Source organism: Schistosoma mansoni, chromosome 1 (assembly GCF_000237925.1).
Source record: "Schistosoma mansoni strain Puerto Rico chromosome 1, complete genome".
Lineage (NCBI taxonomy): Eukaryota > Metazoa > Platyhelminthes > Trematoda > Strigeidida > Schistosomatidae > Schistosoma > Schistosoma mansoni.
Window position 1 is genome coordinate 2,966,541 of NC_031495.1, and position 21,795 is coordinate 2,988,335.

Genomic DNA, 21,795 nt, shown 5'->3' on the forward strand with positions numbered 1-21,795 from the left:
ATTATCTTCACACAAATGAAAATGTTAGAAAATAACCATAACGATGTTGCCGTAAGTCAGTGACTAAGTGGATAACGTGATGGCGTCTAAAGCAAATGATACTAGATTCGAGTCTCAGAGTGAACATCGACTGTGGTATGAAGGTACACCAGCTGACGAGTCCCAATTAAGATGAAACGCGCATCCTGGATTCCATTGCTAGCCACCATCCTTCGTTGCTTAAAATTAGTTATATTGTTATTTCTTCAGCATTATATTTCTTGAAATATGTGGGAAATATATATGTGGGAAAAATATTCAAAACAAGCATTTTCTTTGTCATTCCTATAGGTTTAATTAATTCGATTGTTAATGTTATAGACTGCAAATGGCCAGTCTCTTTAGACATCTTGTGTGTCTTATCTTGTTATAGAAATTTCGTTGCGTATTTATAGGGTAAATAGATTGCGAGCATAAATGAAATACAGAATCCATCTGTCGTCCTATTTTTAAGACTAGTCAGATGGATATATCTGTATCTTACGTTTTTAATAATGATACAACAATCAAATCATTCGATGAATTGTCAGAGTTTGAAAGGAAACTTACTATTTTCAGATCCAGGTATTCAAGGAACAATAAGATCTAGATATATCGATTTAATGAGTCCCAAATAAAACAAAACTCATGTCCTAGATAACACTTGTATCCAGTGTTCATATATTCTATAAACACACTTTCTTATTAAGAAAACCAAGTTTAATTTTGGTGTATTCGACAGGAAAAAGAAGATATCACATGCTCTTTCCATGTAAGCAGTAAATGAAGCTTGGTATATGAATAATAATAATAGTAATAATAATAATAGTAATAGTAACAATAATATTAATAATGACAGTAATAACCCATTACGAAATTAAGAATAAATGAGTGTATAGATAAACTTATTGTAGATTATTGTAAGTCCAAGTAAATGTCAAATGCCCTGGTACGACTGAGAGTGGGGAGAGTCCGCTCTCCCACTCTCTCCGCTCTCACATGGCCACACGTATGTAGCCTCTCCAAGGGAAGTCCTACTCACTACCTTCTCGTAGCATTACTGTTGTTTACGAAATTGAGAGGCCGAAAAGCGAATATCCGGCGCTTTAACCAGGTTGGTGGACATGGAAAGTTCACCTAGGGGAGTTGGAAAACCCTGATTCCAAACCAATGATGTACATGGGCTGGCTCCAGTATCCTGAAGGAACAAATGGCGTATGAATCAATCGTTGGTCACCGGCTACCATGGAACTGCATCTCCTCACGATGCTCTACTGCCTTGTGGATTAGACCTTCAGGTCATAGGGTCCGGGTGTGGCCCTTTAAGAAAACCACCTGCTTCAGTTTGGGCGCCTGGGCAGTATCATAGCCCTCACACAAATCAAGTGACTTATGTGTCGCATATATAACTGATGCCTTTTTGTACCAATATTTATGTGTTTAAATAAAATAATTAAATAACAGTAGTAATTATACGTTTTGCTTATTAATCCGTGTTACGAAAATTTACCGTTACAAATAATTAATACAGGTATTTGTTTAATTCAAGGCTATATATTACCAATAAAATCTAAACTAGACAATTATATTTGCATAGGAATAATGATTAATTTAACTAGTTTTGAGATGGTGGAGAAGATTTGTAGCTCAGGTGGATGATTTTGATGAAGTTTTGTGCTGATGGTGTCGTTTAGAATGAGGATGAAATCTCCACGACCAAACCATCCAGCTCAGAAAACAAAACTCCACTAATTTATTAGTTTAGATAGCAGATATGATATAATAGAAAAAATTAATGGTTTAATTAGAGAAAGAAAGAATAATTAAATTATCTTCTCTTAGTTTATAGCTAAGCCACATTTTATATTGTTGAAATCATGAGCCGATTGAAGCTAGACCACTATCGAAAACCTGGAAGCACTGGACAGCCAACTCGTCCTATTATGGGACTCCTCAGCAGTGCGCATCCACGATCCCGGCTCGCGAGATTCGATCCCAGAACCTACCAGTCTCGCCCGCGAGGGCTTAACCACTAGACCACCGTCTGGCTGTCATCCAGTCCACGAAGTTGAGCAAACGTTCACCAACTGTCTTCAGTGAGTTCCTATCTCACAACAGAAGTGGTTTGAACCCCACTGGTCATTGCTTCTCACTAGAGCTCCAGGAATTATCTCTTAAAGTCAGTCACTAGTTAGCATATGGGTTCGAATCTCGCGAGGCGAGGTCGTGGATGTGCACTGATGAGGAGTCCCAAAATAAGACGAGTTGTCCGTCCAGTGCTTCCAGGTTTTCCATGGTGGTCTAGCTTCAACTGTCTTATGCTTTCAACTATGAAATTACTAAAATCTCCACAAAACCTCTTCTGATTATTTATACTTTCCCTATTGTACTATTGCTTTCACCAACCAAAAAAAAACACACCGCAGATGCTACCATCTCTCCTAGTCATTATTAAAATAATAAAAAAAATTTGCTATTTAACACCTTGATTATAAATTCAAATGTCTAACCATGATTAACTATTTCTATAGAGAACGGTTGAAAAAAAAGAAGAAGAAAAAGAAACAAACATCATAATAGAAAATAAAAAAAGTAGAGATGTAACTATGCAAATACACAAAAAAAACATTAAAAGAAAAAAACCCATAAAATTCGAAAAAAAATATAAAAGTGAAAATGCCAATTATCGAGAAAAATCAATAAATACATTATTTATTACACAAGTTGTATACTGAATTGTAATTTAAGTAGTAGTAGTAGTATTAATGGTAGTATTAGTAGTAGTATTAGTAGTATTGATAGTAGTATTGGTAGTATTGGTAGTAGTATTATTAGTAGTATTAGTAGTATTGGTAGTAGTAATATATATGATTAGTTCTATGGACATATTGATATGTATGTATATATATGAGATCAAATGAGAATGTTTCAATCATATGATTAACTGATTGTTAATCATATTGATAGATGGCATAACTTGAAACTATGTGTAAGGTTTCTATGGGAAAAGAATAAAAATTTAATATTTTGTTTGTTTTTTTATTCTTTCTAGTATCTTTATTAGATACTGTTTGATTAACGGTCATTTAAGAAGGGGGTTTTGTGGAGATTTTAGTAATTTTTTTATATAGTTGAAATTATGAATCAATTGAAGCTGGAACATCATGGAAAACCTTGAAGCACTGGACAGCCGTTTCGTGACTAGCTCCATGAGGTATTTCCTCGAGTTGTAGTGGAGTTCAACCAGGTCTGTTGGGAGATATAAGCTCACTAAAGACATTGGCGAATGGTTACTCAATTTCATGGATTGTTTGAAGTTGGACATTACCACAATTGGATGCCGACCAGCTCAGCGGTCTAGTGGTTAAGTGTTCGCGCGTGAGACTGATAGGTCCTGGGTTTGTATTTCGTGAGGTGAGATCGTGGATGCGCACTGCTGAGGAGTCCCACAATAGGACGAGTTTGCCATCCAGTGCTTCCAGGTTTTCCATGGTGGTCTAGCTTCAATGGATTCATGATTTCAACTATACTAAAAAATTATCATTTAAATTAGGAACAATACAAACGGTTAACATAAGAAAAATTGGTGAAGAAATAAAACAGTGAAGTTTTTTCAAAGTGTGTTTAGATTATTCATTGAAAATAGATAGTTAGAGAATCATGAATTCTATGCAAAGATGAATCGCTATCTGGACTCAGTAGATAAATGGGTAACGTGGTGACTTTTGAAATGAATGGTACTGGATCTGAATAGTGAAGTAAACTTCAACTCTGGGATGTAGATACATTCAGTTGACGAGTCCCAAACAGGATGAAACGTACGTCCATTGTAAACCACCATCCATCATCTTTGCTTAAAATGCATGTAACTTAATGGCAATATCAAGGCGATCTTCATAGGATGTAGAAAAACCAATAAGACATTGATCAACTACAGTCCTATACATCAATGGAAAGATTGAAACAACTAATACAAAATGAAATAATGAAATCTGTGTTTTAGATAAATTGTAAGTTGATTTTAATGGATTTTACTGAACATTAAATTTGAGCTATTAATTATGAGATGGTGGAGAAGATCTGTAGCTCAGGTGGATGATTTGGATGGAGTTTTGTTTTCTGAGCTGAATGGTTTGGTCGTGGACCTTTCATCGTCCTTCCGAACGACATCATCAGTACAAACTTCGGGTAGAAGTGGAGTGTTCGTATTTCTCTGCAAGTGGTTCACATCTTGTCCTGATGTCGTTCAGAAAGACGATGAAAGCTCCACGACTTAACCATCCAGCTCAGTGAACAAAACTCCATCAAGAGTTATTAATTAGTTTGTACACATGGGTAATTTGGTTATGAATCATGTAGTTTTATATGATTGTTGGACAAATTAGTCTATGTGAAGCAGTATTAATCCATTGCTTGTGTTAGGAAACTGTCTCACGCCTGACATTGATTGAACTACACTGGTCAGGGCTACAATCACTACTATCATTAAGATCACCTTCGCAAATCCGCTATATCGAAATGTATTTATAGGATCTTGTGACTTAAAAATACAAATAAAGTAGGAATTCAACAAATATTACTTTATCTCTCTGTTGGTGAATTTTTCTGGATAAACTACTGATGTTCTGATTTTTAATTCCTTCGAATAGCTTCATTCAATGAGATAAATATATCAAGAGTGAAATGTCCTTAGTACTGTTTATTTGGTATTATAATAAATATCCCTTCAGCATTCAACTGAGTTGTAATTATTCAAGATATATATCATGCGAATGCTTTTAACAGTCATTATCTGTCAACCATATTTACTCAGTGAAGTTTTATACAATTTCTGTTGTTCTAAACTTTCTTCTATTCATCATCTATAAGATGCTTAATTATCAATGTATTGATCACTTGTTTCTTTGGAAGAGAGATGAAAATGAAACTAAATAAACATCTGACTATCAGAAGGGGGTATGGTGGAGACTTAAGTAATTTTATATAGTTGAAATAATGAGTCAATTGGAGCTAGACCAACATGGAAAACCTCGAAGCACTTGACGTCCGTTTCTTCCTACTGTGGGATTCCTCAGCAGTGCGCATCCAAGATCTCGCCTCGTGAAATTCCAACCCAGGACCTATCAGTCTCGCGCGCGAGCGCTTAACCTCTTAGTAAAATCTGAGTACCAAACAGTAAATACTTAGGTTGTAAAATGTCAATCGAATTTGACTGTTCCTTTTGCAAATGTCAATCAGTCATCTCAAGTTAAAGAGAAGTTTTACTAAAATAGGGAAATAAGACAAAAGGAATCATCCTGACTGATCTAGATGTCAACGAAGCAGACACATCAAAACTATCTCCACATGTTTGATTGTATCAAAATTTCCTCTGATTTGTCATGATACAGTATTGTAGTGGATAAACGACATGGTATGAGACCGATAAGCCTTAAGCTTTGTAGATATAACGAATTAGAATTCTGTGACCAGCTTATTAAAAACTCATTGCCCATAAATGATGATCCGTGTCTGATTGTTTATTTCGCTTCTAGGGAAAGGTATACCACACTCTGTGTTTCTAGCACTGATCTACTGGAGATTCAAATAGATATTCATTATTAGAACAGAGAAAAATAAACATATTCAAATATTGGACGACTACTTTGAAAGTAGTAAACTGACATATACTGATACATTCGTCAAAATCGTGGTACTGAAAGCTTTTATAATTAAACTCAAATATATTCTAGTGAAACATTTACTTAATTACTTACTTACTTACTTACGCCTATCACTCCCAATGGAGCATAGGCCGCCGACCAGCATTCTCCAACACATTCTGTCCTGGGCCTTCCTTTCTAGTTCTATCCAACTTTCGTTCATTCTTCTTATGTTGGTCATCATTTCTAGACGTAGTGTGTTCTTTAGTCTTCTTCTTCTCCTTTGGCCTTCAGGATTCCATGTGAGTGTTTGTCTTGTGACGCATTTGGGTGATTTCCTTAATGTGTCCTATCCACTTCCAGCGCTTCTTCCTGATCTCTTCCTCTTCTGAAAACTGGTTTGTTTTCTTCCATAATAGAATGTTGCTGATAGTGTCTGGTCAACAGGTCCGAAGTATTTCGCGTAGACATCTATTAATAAACATCTGTATCTTGTGGATGATGACTTTCGTAGTTCTCCACGTCTCCGCCCCATACAGTAGAACTGTCTTGACATTTGTATTGAAAATTCTGATCTTGGTGTTGATTGACATTTGTTTTGAGTTGTAGATGTTCTTCAGTTGTAAATATGCTGCTTTTGCTTTGCCGATCCGCGCCCTCACATCTGCATCTGATCCACCGTGTACCTTTTTTTTATTTGAAATCTCTTCGAATTTATCAATTTTTACAATCAAATGAAAACAGAATTCCGGGATAGTAAAAAAGAGATATACCAATGCAAAAATACATTATACATTTATAAAAGAATTTACCATTTTGTACTTCCCATCAACTGAACATTGAAAATATTCACTTAGTATTGTTTGTTTGAATCTTCCCATTGATGGTTTAGGACTACAACTGGTCAGTCTCTTATTGGCCATATGTGCATACTGTGCGTATTGCTTCGATATAGCCTTAATTCATAGCCTTAAACATCAATGGGAAGATTCAAACAAAACAATGCTAATTGAATTTAAACTTCGCCCCATTAAACAAGCAACTGGCTATCAGGAATCAGTAGCTGAGTGCATAACGTGATGGTGTTTGAAGCGAACGGTACTGGGTTCGAGTCCCAGAGTGAACATCAACTCTGAGATGCAGGTACATGCAGTTGACGAGTCTGAAATAGGACGAAACGCGTGTCAAACTGGATTCCATTGCTACCCACTATTCATCTTTGCTTATTGATTAAATAGTTTTTGTTTAATCAAATGAAGTGCTTTTTTTATAAGTCTATCAACAAACTACCACATAAATAACTTTGTTTACAGACTAGATTCATTCATTTAGACAATATAGTATACTATATACAATATAAAAGAAAAAAAACTATAACATATATTGCCGATAAAAAGAAGATCTAATGTATCCTATTTTGGGATAAACAGTAATAATTTGATTCTTTTCTGTTATTATTACCATCTCTTTCACTCTCTCACTCTCCCTCACTTACCCCCTCTCTCTCTTACTCCCCCCCTTCTCTCTCTCTGTCTCTATGGAATTCTCTCATAAAACTAATTCATATCTAAATGGAAATGAACACGTAAGCATACTATTTGAAATAAAGAAGAAACACAATGAATCCTAACTGGTTCATATTTAGTATAAACCATTTATTATTTTACTAGACTATAATTGTTGATTTATATTACTTATTAGTAACTATAAAGTAATGATGAGTATAAGTTAAATTGAGTAACCAATCAAATTGTAAAATAGTACACAGGTGGTCCTAACAATTGTTCCCTACCTCTATATATAGATGTATATACTTTCGTTTCTTCAGTGTATTGAAACAAGTAAACAACATTGTCATTATAAATTGGGAACTTTTTTCTTTGTCTAGTTAGCAGCTGTTATTATAATACGGTAAGGATACATTTAAAAAGGGTGATAAATATGGTTACATTTTGAGATACCGATAAGATTATTACTTTGTTTGTTTAATGTCCAATGCGTAATTCAAATATTTGTCTTAATATGAAATAATAAAAAACGTTTCTTTGATAAGAATAAATCAGAAAATCATTATAATAGTTGAAATTCATGAGCTAATTGAAGCTAGACCATTATGGAAAACCTGGAAGCGCTGGACGGCTGTTTCGTTCTATTGTGGTTTGGTGTGGTCTACTTATATCCATATAAGTAGGATATGATGATGGTTAGACATAGAATGTATTTTGGCAAAAGATCGTTAAGGAAAGAATAGGAGTGAAGTGCAATCGGTACGAAAATGCATGAACAATGAAATCAGAGAAGATGGACTGATATTTGTTGAATGGGCAGTCTAGATTGAGACAATTGATTGTTATAAAGCAAATGAACTGTTTATTGTATGGCTTTCAGAATTTATAGTTCAGAAGGGGTATTGTGGAGATTTCAGTATTTTCATAGTTGAAATCATGAGTCAATTGAAGCTAGACAACCATCGAAAACCTGAAAGCACTTGATGGCCGTTTCGTCCTATTGTGGGACTCCTCATCAGTGCGCATCCACGATCCCACACTCGCGAGATTCGAACCCAGGACCTACCATTCTTGCGCCAGATCACTTGACTGATAGACCACTGAGCTGTCCGGCATCCAACGGTGTTAATGTCTAAGTTCTGTAATTTATGCCTCAATACATTCGATTGTCCCTACGCGTGTTCTTATTCACTACAGAGAGACTCTTCAGCGAAGCACATCTAATTATGTTTTAATAGCTTCTCAAACATTCGGATGTTTGATATATTCTCATTATTATCAAATTATTTTCTTAAGAATCTTTAACTTTGAAAAGGCGATGATATTCAGAGGTTTTCGGAAATTAGACATTTTCTTTTCTGAAGGGGGTTTTGTGAAGATTTTAGTAGATTTATATAGTTCAAATCATGAGTCCATTGAAGCTAGACCACCATCGAAAACCTGGAAGCACTGGGCGGCCGTTTCGTTCTATTGTGAGACTCCTCGACAGTGCGCATCCACGATCTTTTCAATTTAAAAAAGGTTTTCATATGAGCTTTATAAAAAGAACTAGCTAGTCTATGACGAATTAGTTTGTTCATCAATTATCTTATTTTACTGCAAGCGATCATCTAGTCATTCTATACACATTTAATGTTTTATTTGCATGGCTGTATTCTTGAAACGGACTACTTATAACTAGTTTATTGATGTAACTTCAAGATTTTCTACTGTTTACTGTATACAAAGGACATATATCTGAGATGGGTCACTGTATATTTATTTCACAATTAAGATGTTGGTCAAGTTAAGACGTTTTCACACTGGTCAGTATGCTGATCCAATCATTTCCTAGCTGTTCTAGTGAACAAGAATACAGTGGGGAACAATCGAATGTATTTGAATACAAAATTACAAAACATCTTACGAAACTCTGACAACCATACAGTAAATACTTCATTTGCAAAATGTCAATCTATTGTCTCAAACTTGACTGTACCTTTTGTAAAGATCAGCCAATCATCTCAGACTTTACTGTTCCTTCATTTTTCACAAAAATCATTCACTATTCTCGTTCTCTTTTCTTTGACCATCTTAACCTTGTGCCTCTAGGCATTTCACTTTCGATTGATGGCATATATTTTTTATATCTGTCGATATCAGTAGCACACACCACATAATTAGTACTGAAGCAACATAAAAATAACAACGAGTCTTATTCAAACTCGTGATTGTTTAAAAAGTATCATTCCACCAATACAGACAGTGTCCTATAACATTGTAGTGAACAAGAACATGGGTGGGTGTTTTCTGATTTCATTGTTCATGCATTTTCATACAGATTGAGCTTCATTCTTTTTCTTTCCTTATCAATCTTCTGTCAAGATACATTCTATATCTGACCATCATCATATACTACTTATGTGGATATAAGTAACCACACCACAATGTGAGTATGTGTATCAATAAAACTACTAGATTTTTTCCTCAATGAAAACCATGATCTATCGGCAATTTATTTCTGGATCAAGGCTGAATGCAAATTTTACTATTTAACCTAAACACAGGTAGGAAAAATTGTTGAGCTTTATAAAAAAGAAAATTCACTTCATTGTTGTGTACTTATCTTGGATTAAGAGATGATGATATATCTGGAAACTACTAACTAATTTGATTTAGAACTAGATTTCTTTATAAGCAAAGATCCATAGTGACTAGCAGTGGAATCCAGTTTGACGCGCATTTCGTCCTATTTGTGACTGGTCAGCTGGATGTACCTGCATCTCAGAGTTGATGTTCACTGTGGGACTCGAACCCAGTACCTTTCGCTTCGAATGCAATCGCGTTATCCATTCAGCTACTGAGTCCTGATAGCCACTTTATATTTTTTAAATAGACATTATCAGTTGCTATTAGCGATACATATCTTTAAAAATGTATTGAATCTGGATAGAATTGTAAAATGTAACTGATACTGCATGACTCGCAAATGACTTAATAAATCGAGATATGGATCTTGGAGTTCTTGAGAGAAATCATTACCCGTAAGGTCCAACGCCGTCGGGTGTGAAATAGATTTTTGTCGCAGACAGTAGATGACAACTGCTCGATAACTTGGATTAATTGGAGTGAGACATATACACCATTAGATTCTGAGTCACTGGTCTATAGCTTAAACGATCGTTCGCAAGACCGAAGGCTCCTAGTCCGATCTCTGGATGCAGGTTCATGAGTGCGTAATTCTGAGTAGTCCCACACAATGATAAAACGGCTGTTAAATGATTCCAGCGTTTCAGTTATCGCCTAACTTATTTCGTTTTGTGATACAGACTTTGAAAACTCTATAATCACAAATCCTTTTACACTAAAAACAGAACGAATTTACAAGAGGTTTATTAAATTTAATAGTGTAGAACAGATAGACATATGACAATTACATCATTTTGTTAAATGAATTCACCATGAACATAGTGTGTTATGCACATTATAGCTAATAAGTATATGAAAAAACCTACTGAGAAATGATGACAATATGCTTAATTTTAGGTGAACGTAACAGTTATTGTTATCACTTGCTTAAACTGACCGGACTGTACATAATTTTACAAGATTTAAAGAGATAGATTATGGCTAGCAGTGGGACCTGAGAGGCGCGTTCCATCCTATTTGAAGCTTTTTATCTAGATATATCTACATCTCAGAGTTGATCTTCGCTTCAGGAATCATTGGATCCAATCCTAAATGTCAATATATAGAGAACTAAGTGGATGAAAGCCTATAAATGAAGGAATGATTTTGGTGTACACTAAATAAGAATTAACCATAATGATAATGTCAATAGTAAAAGTATTTTATTCACCAAGGTAGTGGTAAATTGACTATCGTCTCTTTCGGGACTCATAAATCAGATTTGAGTTTTAGTTACTGGTGTTTCAGAAAACTTAAGAGAAACTGCGTTTCTATGTTTTCTGATAATTTAGAAGGATTAAGTAATGTCCATGAAATGCTTGGTATCAACTAAATGCTGAGCTATTGCACTATTTAGAACCATTATGTTATATCTAGAGCTTTGATTCTTACTATGCCGCGTACTACTACACTACTTGAACGATCGAACCCGCAACGTCGCAAGATAGAAGACAGAAGACTAGTAAGTAGGAACTTTATTCCTCAAAACGGTGTCAAATGTAGTACATAAATCCCATGTATTTATAGTTTTTTTAGCTGAAAGTAAATCATCATTTCGGACAGCCGATAGGCACATAGGGGGTCACTTTTATCCATCCAATAGGGAAGCTACACGTCAACATCCTAGAATATTCCCCTAGCAGTGATTGAATGGAATGTCTTCGGCTCTTTCTAGGCTTATTGAGGCTTCCTAGAGTTTACCAACGAGCCATCCTTACATATTACACCCCTCCGTCATAAAACGAACATCTAAATGGCTATGAGTTTACTTGGAGTTTTCAAAAAAGGCGTAAAACGTTTTTTGAAATCTCTTTATATAACAGTCATGTTTCACTAACCAGAACTACAGTTATATCAATGGTTTTGTACTTTCATGCCTACAGTAATTTACCGAAAGATCAAACATATATTACTTTCCTTAGAACCTTTAAATATGACGGAGATCAGTAATTCTCTATACATCATACTACATATAAATATAAACTAATTACTTTAGTTAACCATTATATAAGTTTTAAATCATGAGAAGGCGCCAAAAGAGGTGAAGAAATTATACGAATATATTATACACTTATAGGTTGATAGTTATACAATATACATATATATGCTTATCTCTTTTTTACCCTTCCTAATCTATCTTTATACATATTACGAAGTGGTAATATTGTAGACACAATAAAAAACCCCTTTCATGAGGGTTTTTCTTTACCAAGTTACCAAAACCCTTACCGTTTTTATTTCTATATTATTAAAGGTAGACTTAAAGGAAGACATGATGTCATTACAAAATATGGTTTAGACAGAAAGCATTGAGTTATGTGTTTGGTCGTTTGTTTTTCGAAGACCTAAACAACATCTATGTGGTATTATCGTTCAACCATACAATCATTAAACATAATGGTCATTTTAAACCAAATATACAGAGTAGAAATATGTCAACAGATAATGAAGAAGAAGAAAAAGATAACTAAACCACTTGATCGCACAATTATATTATTAATTTCAATTTAAGTAGTGTGTGTTATATCTTGAACTTAGATTCTTAATATGTTGCGTAATACTTGAAAACTCGAACGCTAAACCCCTTCCAAGTCGCAAAATCAGAAGATAGAAGACTAGTAAGTAGAAGGAATGTTATTCCAAACAGTGTCAAATATAGTACAATGTAATGAACAAGAACACGAATGGGGACAATCGAATGTATTTAAGCAGAAATTGCAGACTATCTGACTAAATTCTGATAACCATACAGCAAACAGTTAATTTGTAAACTATCAATCAATTGTCTCAATCTTCACAGTTCCTTCCGCAAATATCAGTCCGTCTTCTGTGATTTCATTATTCATGCATTTTCATAGCGATTGCACTTCATTCCTGTTCTTCTCTTATTGATCTTCTGCCAAAATACATCCTATGTCTGACAATCACCATATATTACCTATGTGGATATAAGTAGATCACACCACACTCGTCCCCCCTTTAAAGCATTCGTTCACGCGGTGGTTCTGCTCACCATGCGCACCTTATTCTTGTACTGCAGTCTGTGACAAGCTCTCCGCCAAAATGTGGAGTCTGTGCGCGCTGACCTCCGTATTTCCGTCGACCTGCCGGGGACCAACATCCGACATCCACCCGGCACCTGGGACGTTCAACACTCGTATTCTACCGGCCCTCTGAGCCATCTACATCTGATGTCCGCCCAGCAGCCGCACGTCCCACTGTTCCCCTCCGTCGACAGCTGCTGCTACAGCCAACGCTACCCTTCCAGAACACTCCGCTCGACGTCAACTCTCCACACCAGACTGCACCAACTAGCACCTCAACTCCAGACCCGCAGCGGCGTCAACAGAACAACACCCTTTCCCCTCCTGGTTGGCAGTGACACCGAATGTATTTATAGTTTTTTTCGCTGAAAGTAAATCATCATTTCTGATAGCCAATAGGCACATATAGGGTCCTTCTTATTCAACCGATTGGAGAGCTACACGTCGACATTCCAGAATGTTCCTCTAGTGGTGATTGGATTGAATGTGTTTGGCTCTTTCTGGGATTCTTGAGGCTTCCTTGAGTTTGCCAAAGATCTATCCTTACAATGGTTACTAGAAACGTTACAATGAAATAGTAAAATGGATAGATTATTATAATTATTGACATTATTATGAAGGAATGCTTTTATAGAAGACAAAATAAAACCTTAAAATAATAAGATATAACTAAGCAAAGAGGGATGGTGATTAGCAGTGGGATCCAGGACGCGCGTTTCGTTCTATTTGGGACTCATCAGCTGGATGTGCCAACATCTGAAAGTTGATTTTCAATATGAGACTCGGACCTAGAATGCTTGTGAATTAAGGCAATATCGATGCAATACGCACAATATACTCTTATGCCAATAACAGTCCTAAACATCGATGAGAAGATTCACGTAAATATTACCAAGTTAATTTAGTAAGCTATAACAATTAAATTGTTAAAATATAAGTATTCTAACAAATTAAATGAAAGATATGGATTTTGTACTCATCATTTATTAATGTATCTTGTTTCAAGATTACGTAATATTCTTTACAAGTATTCTTTACCCCTTCCAGCCATAGGAACATGGTGAAGCCTAGTAGGCCCTTCTGGACAAGAGTGCTGCATCAAAGCATGGCACAACTACTGGGGTGGGATAGCTGTTTTTGCACTACTTACACAGAATCATTACATAGCACTCTTATTTGGTTTTTTTTATTTTATTTTTGGGTATACTCATTTCAACCATCTTTTAGAACCCTAAATAGTTATGCTATGACTCTTTGTAGCATTCGTAATCGTTTGCGGGTATAGGTAAAGTGGTTGATTAGGCCGATCTCCACCACCCACATAACCGCTCACGTTAATATATGGGGTGTTTGCCATGATCCAGAAGGCACGACGAGGACGTGTGAGTCGGATTTTACCTCCCATATATTCACTATTCGGTTATATATGGACAAAGTTCATTTCAAGCTTCAAGATTGATTTTATAATCAAGTTACAAGTGTTGTTACAAATAGTCCTTTGGGATCTCTCAGAGTTGTTGTTCGTATGTTACATATGACCAGTGAGTCAAATTTGTGCAGAATGTACATAGATGGTGTCTTAATCGTATATCTTAAGCATTTTCATGTACCTTTGTTGAAGAGAATGTGAAACTGGTGACTATGACATTAACATTCAAAGAATATGTATCAAAACTATTCAATCAGTGTAGAAGTCAGATACCATCAAAATCCTTTCCTAGTTCTGTTTATCAAGAAAAAAAGCTTACATCATTTTGTCTCATCCAGGAGAATAAAATAGCTTAATTTCAAAGTAGTCATTAAAAACAGCTATCAATAATCTTATCCTGATGCAAAACTAACTGTTACTAAGGAGATCAAATTCATGATTCTCCATACACCTCAATATTACATAAACAATTTAATCACATTCCAATGCATTTACCAATTAATATGTATATGTGAAAACATACACATAGGGAGATGTAACAGAACAATCGAAACATGTACCTAAATAGTTTCATAATGATAGTAACCATAAGAACTAAAATCATATAATCATTATTGATTACTTATAGATATCTATCATGGAATAGTTCAGGTAATAATTTGGAACTATTTAGCTAATTAGTGAAAACCCACCTTTATGTTTTTTTTAGTTTTTATGATCCTAAAAGTATAATGGAAACGTTTTGATGTCAGACAGTTTGTTTTTCATTGAATTTTGCCAATAATAAATTATTTTATTAACATTCAACTTGTCTGAGATCTGTGAATATGACTAAATATTCTCATTAGGCATTAATATCAGGAAGAGGGTTTTGTGGAGATTTCAGTAATTTTATATAGTTGAAATCGTGAGTCAATTGAAGCTAGGCAACCATGGAAAACCTGGAAGCACTGAACGGCCAACTCGTCCCCTTGTGGGACTACTCAGTAGTCCACATTCATGATCCCGCCTCAAGAGATTCGAAGCCAGGACCTATCAGTCTCGCGCGTGAGCGCTTGACCACACTGCTGAAAAGTCCCACAATAGGACGAGTTGGCCGTCCAGTGTTTCGAGGTTTTCCATGGTGGTCTAGCTTCAATTGACTCATGATTCCAACTATACAAAATTACTAAAATCTCCGCAAAACCCCCTTCTCATAATGATCATATGCTCACTGGTGATTGGTTCCGTTACCTATTTCCTGGAGTTCTAGTGAGAAGCGGTGACAAGTGGAGTCCAACCAGGTCTGTTGTGAGATAGTAATTCACTGAAGACAATGGGTGAACGGCTGCTCAAAGTTCGTGGATTAGTTGAAGTTAGACATTAACACCGTTGAATACCAGCCAGCTCAGTGGTCTAGAGGTTACGTGCTCGCGCGCGAGACTGATAGGTCCTGGGTTCGAATCTTGCGATGTCGGATCGTGGATGCGCACTGCCGAAGAGTCCCACAATAGGACGAGTTGGCCGTCCAGTGTTTCGAGGTTTTCTATGGTGGTCTAGCTTCAATTGACTTATGATTTCAACTATGTAAGCATCAATATACTCTAACGAATTTCGGTTAAAATTTCGAAATACCTCTAGTATTTTCTATTAGTATACAACTTGACTTGTTATAATCTTCTACTGATCATTTGTAACACCACATCATCAATTACGAAGTCTAGAGTTTTATTATATCGGAATTTAAGATGTTACAGTTGAAAGAATGATTAACTGTACAACTGAAGTCCATCAACTGTTGTTACCGTTATGTGTTTGAAAATAAGAATACCTCCTTTTGATGTAAGTTAAAAATTTTATCACTGCAGGAGGATATTAGAGGTTGTTAAATTTCATAGTTTATATTATGGAATGACCGTATTTATACAACTTTTGAAGACCAATAATCACCGAATAAATGCTTTGTCCTAGTACTATCTAGAATCCAGCATACGGCACCCAACTTTCGATCGAAATCAAGACTTTTGAGTCTCTCTACTAGCCCTTCACCTCCAGATCAAACTGTATTGGGAACTATAAATATATTATTTTAACGATTCCCTGCATTCGGTTAGCTGAAGAAAATGAAATATGGCAAAAGCTAATTCCCAGACTAAGTTGGAAATCCGTGAATACTTAATCCACTTAAAGTTCATAAATTAACGGATTAAATGGTATGTCACCAAATTTAAATTTGTTATGTACAATAAAGAAATAAAAAAATTTTGATCGTATGTTAACTAATATCGGTTGTAAAAAAATTGCAACCAACTAATTTAAATATAGTCAAACCAATAAATGACGTTCACAGTTTAATTCACGAGTAAATCTAAGCTAGACCACCATTGAAAACCTGGAAGCACTGAACGGCCGTTTTGTCCTAGTATGGGACTTCTCAGCAATGTTTATTCACCATCTCACATCCGGGGATCGAACCTTGGATCTTCGAACCCGCTCGCAAACTCTTAACCTCTAAACCATTAAGGCGAAACGGCCACCCAATGCTTCTACGTTTCCATTGCTTGTTCAGCTTAGATCGACCAGCGAATTCAACTCTGGAAATACTACAATCTCCATAGATCCCTATTACTTAATTAGGCCTGTTCCCCTTCGTGGAGGAGCACAAGCCAACCACCAGAGTCTCCACCCACTCCCAACGTCTTTTCCTAATTTCCTTCTCAGATAGAATTTGGTTTGTTCTCTCCCAAAGTATGCTGTTGCTGATGGCATCCGACCTACGGACAATCAATATCTTTCGTAGATAACTGTTAATAAATACTTGTACCTTCTTGATGATGGTTGTAGTAATTCTTCAAGTTTCAGCTGCGTACAATAAAACTGTTTTGACATTCGTATTGAAGATAATGACTTTGATATTGGTTGACGGTTTTTTTGAGTTTTGTATGTTCTTCAACCGTAGAAATTCTGTCTTGGTTTTGTCGATCCTCGCCTTTACGTCTGCATCACATACTCCATGTTCATCGATGATCCTACCCAAATACGTGAAAGATTCCACCTCTTTCAGAGTTTCTTCATCAAATGTGATTGGGTTGGTATTCTCCGTGTTGTATTTGAAGATATTAATTTTTCCCTTGTGTATGTTGAGGCTTCCTGTTGCAAAGGTTGTTGTTACACTTGTTGTCTTCATCCTCATTCTCTCGTGTGTTTGGGGTAGAAGGGTCAGGTCATCTGAAAAGTCTAAATCTCCCAATTGATTTCGAGCTTTCCATTGTATTCCGTGCTGCCATCGAGATGTGGTGGTCATCATAATCCAGTCAGTCACCAGAAGAAAGAGGAAGGGTGGGAATAAGTAGCCTTGTCTGACTCCAAACCCCACTTGGAATACATCTGACAGCTGTCTTCCATGGACCACTTTGCCGTGTAGTCCGTCGTATGAATTCCGTGCGATATTGACTATCTTCTCAGGTACACCATAGTATCGGAGATATTTTCATAAAGTCCCTCTATCTACACACTAATAATAAATTATACATATTTGTCTTGGCAACAAAAAGCTAAACATATTAAAAACCCAAACATTAGTTTATTTAAAATTTTTGATTTTAAACTAAGTTTATTAGTTAAGATTGATATTTGTGTCAAAACTAGTTCCTTGAGTTTGTGGAGAATAAACATGTCTAATAGTCATTTTATCCAGAATCTCGGCCATAATTGAAAATTGAATAAATGAATAAACTATAAACGGAGTGAATAGGAAAACAAAACAAACAAAAAAAACGGTTGCTTCATTATAAATGATGAAGTTTAATGTTTTTCTTTTTATATAGTTGAAATCATGAGTCAATTGAAGCTAGACCACCATGGAAAGCCGCGAAGCACTGGACGGTAGTTTCATCCTTGCGCAATCTTTCATCCATTGTTTGAGATGTTAGAATGTCTCATATTTGACACCGAGGCCAAAGGTCTTGGGTTGGAGTCCCGCCTGCAGGTTCGGGGATATACACTTCTGGACGAAACGGCCGTCCAATGCTCTCGGGTTTTCGATAACGGTCTAGTGTAGATCGGCTCATAAATGCAATTTTAACAAAATGTTTGTGTTTTAAGGGAAGTACAATGAGACTATAATGGGACTCTTCAGCAGTGCGCATCCACGATCCCGCCCAGAGAGATTCGAACCCAGAACCTACCAGTCATGCCCGCGAGGGCTTAACCACTAAACCACTGGGCTGGCCGGCATCCAACGTTGTTAATGTCTAACTTCAACCAATCCACGGAATTGAGCAATCATTTCACCAATTGTCTTCAGTGAGTTGATATCTCTCAACAGACCTGACTGAACTCCACTGGTTACTGCTTCTCACTGGAACTCCAGTAAATACCTCATGGAGCCAGTCACGAAACGGTCGTCCAGTGCTTCGAAGTTTTCCATGGTGGTCTAGCTTCAATTGAATCATGATTACTAAAATCTCCACAAAATCCCCCTTCTGATAATTATAATATTGTAGGTTAATTTAAGCGATTTCAAGTAAGCAACCAAAGATTAGTGTTGAATGAACATTTCAATTTGGTTTTTAGTGTTTTACATTTTCAATACCACCGTAAAATTTAAACTTCAGACCTGAATATTTCTACTTGAATGTTACAAATTTTCCTTTCTATGTTTATTTTAGTTTAACTCTTAGTCACCTGTTTGTTCACTTTCAATTAAGAATAGTTCACAGTAACACTGCAGCATTACAAATAAACTATAATCAATCATTTGAAACAATAAGCATGTCAGAAATTATTAGATTAATTCATTATTCACAAACAAATGGTAAAGACATAAATTAATTATGTGAAGTCAGTTTTGAAGCTTAATAAGGGTGGTCTTATTTAGCTAAAGGATAAGTTAAATATCCTTATTTGAATGAACCCTCTGTGAATAATAACTTATTACTATTTAGTGCTAAACAGTAGTATCGAACATCATCATACTGTTTAAAAAGTAATAGTTCAATTCAATGAACAAGGCATTATAGAAAACTTTTAAAATGAATCATCATTTGTAAGTAAAATTACTTATGATACATTCCTTTAGGGTAAATCAAGTGTAAACTAATGTTGTCTTTCAATGGTATCTGTCATTTGATAAGTTATTTTAGTTTAAGTTGACGTTACGTCTGTGGTACTTTATTTATCTAAAACAAAAAAAAATTGGAACCATGTGAAACAAAGTATTAAACAGTTGTGACATGGTAACTCACTGAAAATGGTGGACGGTGGCGCCATCTCGTGGATTGGTTGAAGTTGAACATTAACACCGTAGAGTGCTGACTCAATGATCTAAAGTTTGAGTTCGCGCGAGGGACCGAAAGGTCCTAGGTTCGAATCTCGTGAGGCAGGATCGTGGATGCGCACTTCTGAGGAGTCCCATACTAGGACGAAACGACTTCCAGATTTCTATGGTGGTCTAGCTTTAATTGTCACATGAATTCAACTATTAAATTAAATGATAGTAAGAAATGCATTGTTTGCTAGCATTACTACTTAATTATATCGGACAGTAGAAATTATAAACTTTGAGAAAGGAGTTTTGAGGTAATGCATATAAAACAGCCGAGTGATCATCCTGACAAAACATAAATTTCTGACTATTGAGATTGACTCTCCAATCATGAGTTTACTTGGATTAAAACTGCAAATATAAATTATCTGATTCTAGTAAATAAACAAGATAATTTAACTGGACACGTTGGTTGGTTCACATATCAAATTCACCAATAAACTGAACAGTTAAAACAAGGCCCAGTAACCAGTATATTGAATAGTACCTTTTTTAAATGTCGGATAAATTTTAAATTATTTTAAGCAATCAGCTCTAAGCATGAATCATTTGATGACATTTGCTTCCAATTACACTTATATTAGGCTGTTATGATTTGAGAGTATATATGTGATAAATTAGAAAGTTGAACTATCATTTCAATGACTAGTTACTGTTTATTCAAATTGCGCGACCAACTTCCATTGTATTCAGGTAGATACATGTCTCTACCTGACATGGATTAGCTCCACTGGTCACGACTTCTCACTAGAACTCCAGGAATTACTTCATGAAGCCAGTCACTAGTGAGCATATGATCATTATCAATTTTGTGGATAGATTGAACTTAGACATTAACACCGTTGGATGCCGGCCAGCTCAGTGGTCTACTGGTTAAGCGCACGCGCGCGAGACTGGTAGGTCTTAAGTTCGAATCCCGCGAGGCGGGATCGTGGATGCACACTGCTGAGAAGTTCCACAATAGGACGAGTTGGCCGTCCATCGCTTCCGGGTTTACCACGGTGGTTTACCTTCATTCGACTCATGATCTCAACTATGTAAAATTACTAAAATCTCCACGAAACCCCCTTCTGAATAGATTAGTAGTATGAACACAATTGTTGCATGGCCTGTATCATTTAATGCAAAATAATATTTATCATTTGAATAATGATGTTTATTTCGTATTACTGATAAAATTTTGGACAGAGCAATAGAGAAGTGAAGTAGTACGGTAAGCTTGAGCTTCTATCAAAATCTGATAGATAGTTGACATATAATTCATTGTATCCAAGCTTTTTTTGTATGTATACTCAGTCTGGTTGACTTTATTGGCCCATATCAAATATCGATTGACAGTAGGTGTGATAAACAACAGTTTAACTTGAAAGAATCAGTTTTTCTTTTAATTTCTGTTTTTTATTGAGCCATTGATGAGAGATGCTTGTTTGTGTGTTGAAAAACATTTTTTGATTTCAAAATAATGAACTTTTGTGTATATGGTAACAATTTGTCACAGTGACATAGTAGTTATATAAGAATGATAATGCAAGTTTAAGTGAGTATGTCAGTAAGTGAATGGGATATAAGACATGCATTTTGTAATCAGATACACTTTAAAGAAACTTTATGCTTGTTTTGTAAGCAAAGATGGACGGTGGCTAGCAGTGGAATACAGGATGCGCGTTTCGTCCTATTTGAAACTCGTCAGATGGGTGTACCTGCATATCATAGCTGATGTTCACTCTGGGATCGAACCCAGTAACTTTCTCTTCAAACGCCATTGCGTTATCCATACAGTTACTGAGTCCTAATAGTCAATTGCTTGTGCAATGTGGTGAAGTTTAAATTCACTTAGTATTGTTCGGTTGAATCATCCCATTGATGTTTTGAAGACTGCAACTGGTCAGTGGCTATCAGGACTCAGTAGCTGAATGGATAACGCGATGGCGTTTGAAGCGAAAGGTACTGGGTTCGAGTCTCAGAGTGAACATCAACTCTCAGATCCAAGTGCATCCAACTGACCAGTCACAAATAGGACGAAACGCGCGTCAAACTGGATTTCACTGCTAGCTACTATCCATCTTTGCTTACAATCCTTGTGAATTAAGGCTATGTCGAGGCAATACTCACAGTATACACATATGCCAATTAGAGACTGACCATCAATGAGAAGATTCAAACAAACAATACCAAGTGAATT

At 35.9% G+C, this 21,795-nt stretch overlaps 1 non-coding gene across 1 annotated transcript; it reads left to right on the top strand.

The window, feature by feature from the left end:
* Positions 1–21,516: 21,516 nt before the first annotated feature.
* Smp_tRNA_02031_Pseudo_TTG.1.1 lies at positions 21,517–21,583 on the top strand. Its single transcript has one exon. It is a non-coding gene (tRNA).
* Positions 21,584–21,795: the final 212 nt, after the last annotated feature.